The following is an 8,904-nucleotide window of genomic DNA, read 5'->3' on the forward strand; positions in this document are numbered from 1 at the left end:
AGTTAGGTTGGTGGCAAAGGGTTTTCAAAAAACCCTTGATTTAGATTACTTTGAAACCTTCCGCATGTCATCAAACCTTGTACCATTCGAATATTTTTTACACTTGCGTTTCTCATGGCTAAGATATACAACAAATTGATGTAAATAATGCCTTTTTGAATGACACTTTAAGTGCAACTGTCTACATGCAACAACCTGAAGGGTTGAGAATTTGCATATCCTTTACATGTTTTAGCTTAATAAAGCACTCTTTGGTCTTAAGTAAGCCCAAGGGTCTGCTTTGACAAACTAAAACAAGCCTCATAGTCAAAGGATTCCATAATTCAGTCTTGACAAGAGTTTTTTTATTCTCAAGGATGCATGTCAGTTCTTTGTGTGCTCATCTATGGAGATGATATATTGATTATTGGGTCCAATACTTCTGTATTCTTCAGTTGGTTCATGATTTAAATAGCCATTTGCTTTAAAAACCTTGGCGTCTGTCCATATTTTCTTGGCATAGAGGTTACAAGAACTGATGAGGGGATTCACTTAAGGCAGACTAAGACATATCTGACTGCTTGCCAAAACAAAAATGCAAGATACTCATTCTTGTCTTACTCCCATGGTTGTGGGACTAAACTTTTTGTTTAGATAGTGAGTTATTAAGGAGTATTCTATAGAAGCACCATTGGAGCCTAAGTATTTGACCTTAACTAGACTAAACATTAGTTTATTAGTCATCAAACTGAGTCAATTCCTCTAGGCCCCCATAGAACTCAATGGTAGGCTTGTAAACGTGTGTTAAGATACACTAAAGGCACCAATTTCATGGTCTTCACTTAAGCTAGTTGCCTCTCTTTGTTGTGAGTGTTATGTTTATGTTGATGTTGATTGGGGGAGTAACTTAGCTGACAGGGATCTACAAGTAGGTATTGTGTTTATCTAGGTCCTAATCTAGTCCAATGGAGTTCCAGCAAGAAAAAGGTGGTTGCACTTCATCTATGAAGCTGAGTATAGGGTCTTAGCACAAACAGCAACTGAGTTGACATGGCTAGAAAGTGTTCTCTGAATTAGATGTGCAATCAAGCTCTACCCTATAATTTGATGTGATATGTAAGTGATTGAGACAAATGCACAACATAAGAGATTATGTTCTAGCTAAGAAGGTTATAGTGCAATATATCTCCTTCTAAACTGCAAATAGATAATGTTTTGACAAAGGCACTCCAATTTCTCCATTTAGGAATTGAAACATAAATTACTGTGGTTGAAGTAAAGTTGTCTTGATATGACTGAAGACTGATCAGTTTATTGGTTGAGATAGATTCAGAAACTTACTATGATCGAAGTAAAAATGTATTGCTTTAAGTGTTTCTAGTCCTGAATTTGTGATGAGTTCAGTTTGTACTAATTTAGATGTCTAGATCAAGTCTAAAGCCAATTCTAAAAAGTTTTTGATCAGTTTTGAAGCCAAAAATGAAGGTTCAAAGCTTGGTCCAACCGGTCTCTAAGTTTGTTTAGTGATAATAAGGGGTTAGCTATATTTTAAGGTTGATTTAGTATTGTGTATATGTAGTTATGTTCTAAGCAACAAATGTGAAGTGCTTCAACTTGGTTTAGCTATGCTTACCAGCTGATGTTTCATGCATAATTCAGTAGTATTAGAAGTAGTTGATGGGAACTAAAGACGTACAGTTGTGGTGATTAAGAAGCTCAAAGCTCAATTTAGCTCAAAGCTTATCTTAATAGAATTATGAAGCAGAAACTTAGAAGAGTTGAACAATAAGATCTAAGCTCAAATGATTAAGCTGTTAGTAGCAGGAGCAGACTTAAGTTGCCCAATGTGGCTTGGTCTAAGGGGGAATGTTGGTTAGAAGGCCAAGATTTGAAGCTAGACAATTGTAGTATAGTTAAAGGGGAAGTATTGGTTAAAGGTCAAAGCTGGAAGATCAATTTGTAATATTTCATTTGTGTTATGTATACAGTGTCGTTTTCCTTTTACACTTACAATTGTAAACAATTGCTAATTCTTGTTAACTTCTTCAACCAAGTTTAGTATAAAACTGAGCTAAGCTTTGTAATACACATTTTGTGCTTATTGAAATAAACACATTCTCTTAAACTTTTCTTAGATTCTTTCTTCTTGTCGTAACTTCCACATACATAATAACGAGTTAAAACTCTTTCTAAGTAGTTTCCTATGCTTCTAGAATAATCATCCCCAAAAAGAAGGTGGTGCCTTCCTTTACACACAGTTGATAGTGGTTAAGAGTTGTTAGAGTGTGGATTACATGCATAACCCCGTAATCCAAATCTAGTTAGCCCCTCCATGCTTAAGTCTAAACACCCATGCTAATACTAATGAGCTTATTGGTGAAGTCATCTGTTGTGAGAGCGACACGTGGGATTATCTTGATTGCTAAGTCCCAGTATGGGGGATGGATAGGTGGCACAAATCTGTCAGTTGGAAAATCATGCATAACATTAACTCTCCAATTTTGGAGGTCGAAGTTGGGCTTCAAAAACTTTCCTTTGGCAATTTATGACAAATGAAGTGTGAGTGTGGCGCCCGACCATTGGGGTGACCTTTGGCTATCTCGTCAAGTCTGATGTTGCCTGAGATATGTCACGCTTGACATCTTTTGCTTGTGTTGCTTAGTCCATCTAGGGTCTTTATAGCTGACCCTTTGATGGCGCAATAAATGGAGATGTGCCTGTTCACCTTCCTCAAGCGTACAGGCATTGGAAATGATGGCAGTTGGGAATGGTGAGAGAACATTTGTACCTTTTCTCCAGGCATATTGAAACGGCGATTATGATGACAGTTCAAGAATGGTGAATGGTTGACACCCCTTTTACCTATAAATACAACTATCTTGACTTGGGCTATTATCTTCCGTACTTTGTTCTGTGCATTTGGAAAGAGGTTTCTATAGTCTCTTCTGTTTTGCAATTTAGCTTCTTTTTAAGCCACTATAAAATTAAACAATTGGAATACTGAAATTTGATAATAGGGTCAACCAAGAAAGAATTGTTACGGATACAGGATTAATGTTAGGAGAATAAGTTAAGTAATTTAATATAATTTTAAGAAAATGATGTGAGTGAAATTGTAACTAATTTAATATACATATAGGAAAAGTAAGTGCATACGGTCAAACACAATTACAGCCTGGTTAAAACCCTAAAGTAAGCAAAATTAATGAATTTTCTTTTTGTTTGAGTGAAGAAGTCACCAGCCCCCACTGGTACTCATTCACCATTTTTTCTCATTATAAATATATTCTTAAAAACAAATGATTCTCGACAAGCATTTTGAAAATTTTAAGATTATTGAGAACCTCAAGTCTTTGCTTATCATTTATAGTGCTACAAAATTGTCAATCAAATACTGCTTTGGCTCTGTCCATGGTGGCGGCTTCATGCCAAAAAAAGAAATGTTCAGTTCGTTCTATAATTTCGAAAAAGTCAAAAGCTTTGCTGCATGCATGCATGGGATCCGGAATATATGAAAGGTTTTCATGTTCTGCTGTTATTAATTGTTGCTTCTATAAAACTTGATACTGATGAAAATCTTGGAACATTGACTTTATCTTTGTATATCTTTCGTAAGTAGAATGAGTTTTGTCAATTGTAAGATTTATCCCAAACAATATAGCCGAGACTTTTATATATATATATATATATATATATATAATAAGTAATTATGAGAGAAGCTGCAACAACCACAAACTCACCTTGATACTCATCTCACCTATTTTTCTCATTATATATATATATATATATTCTCTAGTCAAGACCATCTTGATATAACCATCTAATAATAAGGTTTATTTGGTTCTTTATTTCATACTCTATTCTCAATCCTATTATCAAAATAACTGTTTGTTTCATTATTTAGGAAATACTATTATATTTTATTTAATTATTTTTAGACCCCTTAAGTTTATTAATTTAATTAAACACTCCCAGAAAAAAGTTTAAAAATTAACAAAAACACCCCTATTGACCTATAATTGCCAGATTCCGGCAACCACCGTCGGTGGTATCCGGAATCTGTCACAACGACGTACAAACTACAGATCTGGCCAAAAAAGGCCAGATCAACGCACGACCGGTCAGATCTGATTGGTATGCATCGTAACGCCAGATTCCGGCGGTGGTGGCCGGAATCTGGCACTGTGGGTGTGTGGGGGTGTTTTTGTCATCTTATAAAATTTTTATATATTGAGGTGTTTAGTTAAATTAGCAAACCTAGGGAGTTTTTTTTGTTAATTTTTAAATTTTACCTCGTAATAATCACCCTACTCAACTACCCAATACTATTTTCAAAATCCTATCCAAAATAACAAACCAAACGGACCCTAAAGCATTTCAAAAGCAGATATTTGTAGCTTTCTAAATTCAAAAGTTGTTCTTGAAAGGGTTAATTACAAAAAACACCATAAGGTTACCTTAAATTCTATTTTTTTATAAATGATTTTTTAAATTAAGTGAATTATATAATAAAAAAATAAAAATAAAAAACTTTAAAACTGGTCGACAGGATGGTCGTCGGACATTAGCTGTTGGTGGTAATCAAACCCCATCGCCAAAGGCACGTCTTGCAACACCGGCCACTCCATTGGGTAGATCGCTGGCCGGTCTACCCAATGGAGCAGTGAGAGCAGCCAGAAGTTGCAAGTTTTAGCCATAGCAGGTAGAAAAAGTTCCATTTCCCAATTAAAATTATAGTTCTTAAAAATTATTTTTTCACTTATTTCTGTGATTAATTATTTGTAATTAATGTGAATTAAAATTATTTAGCTCTCTTATATATTTATATGATGAAAATTCTCAAGTAGAATACCTTGAGAAAGGGAAATTATTAATTCGGGGTCACTTTTTTAAAAAGCAACCGAAAAAAAAAAAAAAGGTTTTAAAACACATTAAAAAATTAAGGTTTCTTTTTAATCATCCAGGAGACCTATTTTGTTTATAAACCCGAAATCATCAGGTCTTCATGTCTGGCAGTGAGCAGATTACTCTTTTTTTTATCTTTAGTTTTTTTTTTCCTTTAAAATGACAAATAAAAAAAGGTTTTAATTTAAAAGGAAACACAAATTTTATTTTATTTTTAATAATAATTGATGGTACTTTAGTAGTTACAGGAGAAGGATGTTAAATTTAACATTTTTAGGTTGTTAAATGGCTCTTTTCATTGAGTTTTAGAGTTTGTGACCCCTTTTTAATTGTTTCTGAAAAAGGTGACCCTAAATTCACAATCTCCTAAAGAAAGATAATGCAAATAAGTTTGTTGTTACAAAAAACCTGCAACAACCAGAGATACCCAATCCACCATGGTCGGACTGGATAGGATGCATGTGTGATTAAGATTAATTAGCTACGAGTGGATTGAAGAATCTAAAAAGTAAGAACAAAAGAGATTTTTAAAGTGGTTCAGTGGGTTAGAACCAAGCTTACCTCCATTGTTATATTATTGCTCAGTATTTACTTTACATACAAGGTAATTATAGGAGAACAACTTATTGGTCAAAGATCAAAGCTAGAGGACCAATTTGTAATATTTCATTTGTGTTGTGTATACAGTGTCGTTTTCCTTTTACACTGGCAACTGTAAATAGTTGCTAATTCTTGTTAAGCTTCTTTAGCTCAGTTTAGTATAAAACGTGAGCTAAGCTTTGTAATTACACGCTTTTTGTGCTTATTGAAATAAACACATTCTCTTAAACTTTTCGTAGATTATTTTTTCTTCTCGCAACTTCCACATGGTATCAGAGTTGAAGACATAAGTCAATGGCGAAAGTTCCTGGTAGTAATTTCTATAACAAAAGTGCAGAGAAGATGCTTATTAGCTCAGCCAGTACTCATTCTTCAATTTTTAGATCCAGTCTTCAAGTAATTAGTCCAAAATTAACTAGAGATAATTACTGGGACAATTATCGTTTCTAGAGATCTCAAGTTCTCTCCACAGTAGGAGCTCGTGACCTTAAAGAACACCTAACGAGTTTAATTACATGTCTTGAACCTCTTATTGTTTCAGATGTTGATGAGTTGAATGAATTGAGTGAAAATGAGATTAAAGAAACCCTAGGGAAAGAAAAGATCAACCTGGCGTATGTAGCCTAGAAAAAGACAGATAAGTTTCTTGTTACATGGCTCCTAGCGTCAATCTCTGAATGTATGTTCAGTCATGTGTCAAAGTGCAAATTTGTCTCTAATATCTGGTTTGCACATGAAAATGAGTTCCTAACTGATTCCAGAGCTAGAGCTTTGCACTTGAAAACTTCAAAATACACAAAAAGGTAACATATATGAGTGTCAGTGAGTTTGTTAAAAAATGAAGGGAATTGCTGAGAGCTTGCCAGCCAGTGGTTAGGTTATTTTAGACAAAGATCTGCTGCAGCATGTTTTAGATGGCCTTGAACCAGAGTATGATGTGGTTCTTGTTAATTTGACTTCCAGGATTGAATCCAAGTTTGATTCAATTACTTTATAGGAAGCTCAGTTCTTGTTGTAGAAGTATGAACTAAGGCTTGAGAAATTCAATTTTGTGGTTTTTCCACATAGCTTAGTGAATGTAGCTTCACTTAGTATTACCACTAGTAAACCTCTACTCACTAATTCTACACTAGTGTCATCAGTCTCTACTGAAGGATCTGTTGGAAATCTTGGATCATTAAACCACATGACTTCATTGCAAAACACTTTACATGTACCTTCACAAGTTTATTCTCTACCTCGTGGACTACTAGTTTATTAGAGTGTTTCTCACTATCCTTTTGAACCTATAAGTCAATTTGGTTAGTTCAATGAACCCTTTCCTTCTTATAGACCATTTGGTTATGCTGGAAGTGGCGGAGGTTGAGGTAAAAGCAATGGAAGAGGCAAACCAATCTGCCAAATGAGTAGCAAAATAGGTCACACAACCATTCAATGTTATCATTGATACAACTCAAGTTACAATGGGACTACACATCAATTCACTACTGGTTTTTCTCAAGGCTTTGGTACTAGTCCTGGCAACTTTAATCACAATTCTCATCCAGCTTCTAGTGTTTCTATCGGTGGTCAACAAGGTCTTTATCTCACTAATAATTCCAATGGCTCTCATTCACAGCAAGATGGAAGTAATAACTCACAATGTTAATAGCATCAATTTTTTGATCAGCAAAATCATTTTTCCTTCTCAACTCAACAGCTAGGCTTCAAGGTTCCTAGCCAACAAATGCAATCCTCAAATCAAGTTTACTTTGCGTCTCATTTAGCTGCACCTTTTCAAAACATGAATTCATTCAATCCTATAACCATTACCCCCAACACACCTCCTGATCTAGCATGGTACATGGATTTAGGTGCCACTGACCATGTTACCTCAGATCTAAACCAGTTGACAATCAGCCGGAGCTATGATGGTAATGATCAACTACAAATGGGCAATGGTGAGTCTCTAAACATTTCTCATGTTGGTTTTACTTTGTTATCCAGTTTTTTTGCAATCTAAGTGTGTTTACTTGAAAAATGTACTCTGTGTACCTAGGATTACTAAGAAGTTATTTAGCATTTCAAAACTCACTAGAGACAATAAAGTTGTACTCGAATTTGACTCTGATTGTTGTACTGTCAAGGACAAAGCTACTAGAATAGTGTTACTTTAGGGAGGACTTAAAGCTAGTCTATATTAGTTGCACATTCCTCCTAACTTGCCATCTTATGTTGTAGGTTCTAATAATCAGCTTGATTTTGTCGCACCTAAGTCTATTGTTACTTCAGTTGCCAATAAGTCTTTAGAGTTTGTTTCGCAAAGCATTAACGAGTCCAATTCTATTAATAAAAATGTCATCATGACTGAGTTGAAATCTTCTAATAGCAGTTGTACTTCAGGTCCTATTACCTCAGATTCTTTTACATCATCTCACTCATGTAACACATCTTTGTCAAATAAAATGTCACCACATTTGTCTTCTTCTTGTTTATCTTGCTGTGACTTAAATGAAAACATCAATAATGCTATTGTGCATAATAATCAATTGAGTTTTGCTTGTGAGAATCAGATTTCATTGCATAACACATCATGTGCTCTTCAAGTTAGCAATAGTAAAGAAAATCAGTTGTCTTGTGAGCATCATAATTAATTAGTTGAGTTCTGCTTGTAAGAATCAGACTTCATTACATAACACATCATGTGCTCTTGAAGTTAGTAATAGTAAAAAAAATCAGTTGTCTCTTTGGCATAATAGGTTAGACCATCCACATACTGAAGCCTTACACAAAATCATGACTCATATACATAAAGGCTATGTTGAATGCATGTCTCGATTGCCTTTTTGTGATGCCTGTAATTAGGGCAAACTGCACAAAAATAGCTTTCTTATGTCATAATCTAGAGCAACATAGCCACTTGAAATAGGTCATAGTGATGTTTGGGGACCAGCTCTAGTTGTTTCCTTAGAAAGTTATAGGTATTACATCCATTTTATTGATGACTACAGTCGATTCACTTTGATGTTTCCTTTAAGAACAAAGGCTAAAGTCCAATTTGTCTTTATTAAAGTTCACCTCTTAGTTGAAAGGTAATTCAATTGCAAGCTCAAATGCTTGTAATCAGACCAAGGAAAAAAGCATAAGGGCTTACTCTCTTTCCTTACTACTGCTGGAATCCAATTTAGGCATTCATGTGCATATGTCTACCAACAAAATGGGAGAAATGAGTGGAAACACAGACATATTGTTGAAACTAGTCTCACATTGTTAGCACATGCATTCATGCATTTGCATTATTGGAGGCTTGTTTTTGATATTGCTGTGTTTCTTATAAACAGAATGCCCACCTTTGTCTTGAAATTTCTTTCACCATATGAAGTTTTATTTGGTACTCCCCCAGTTTATTCTTCTTTTAAAATCTTTGGTTGCACTTGTTTT

Source organism: Pistacia vera, unplaced genomic scaffold, assembly GCF_008641045.1.
Source record: "Pistacia vera cultivar Batoury unplaced genomic scaffold, PisVer_v2 Contig512, whole genome shotgun sequence".
NCBI lineage: Eukaryota > Viridiplantae > Streptophyta > Magnoliopsida > Sapindales > Anacardiaceae > Pistacia > Pistacia vera.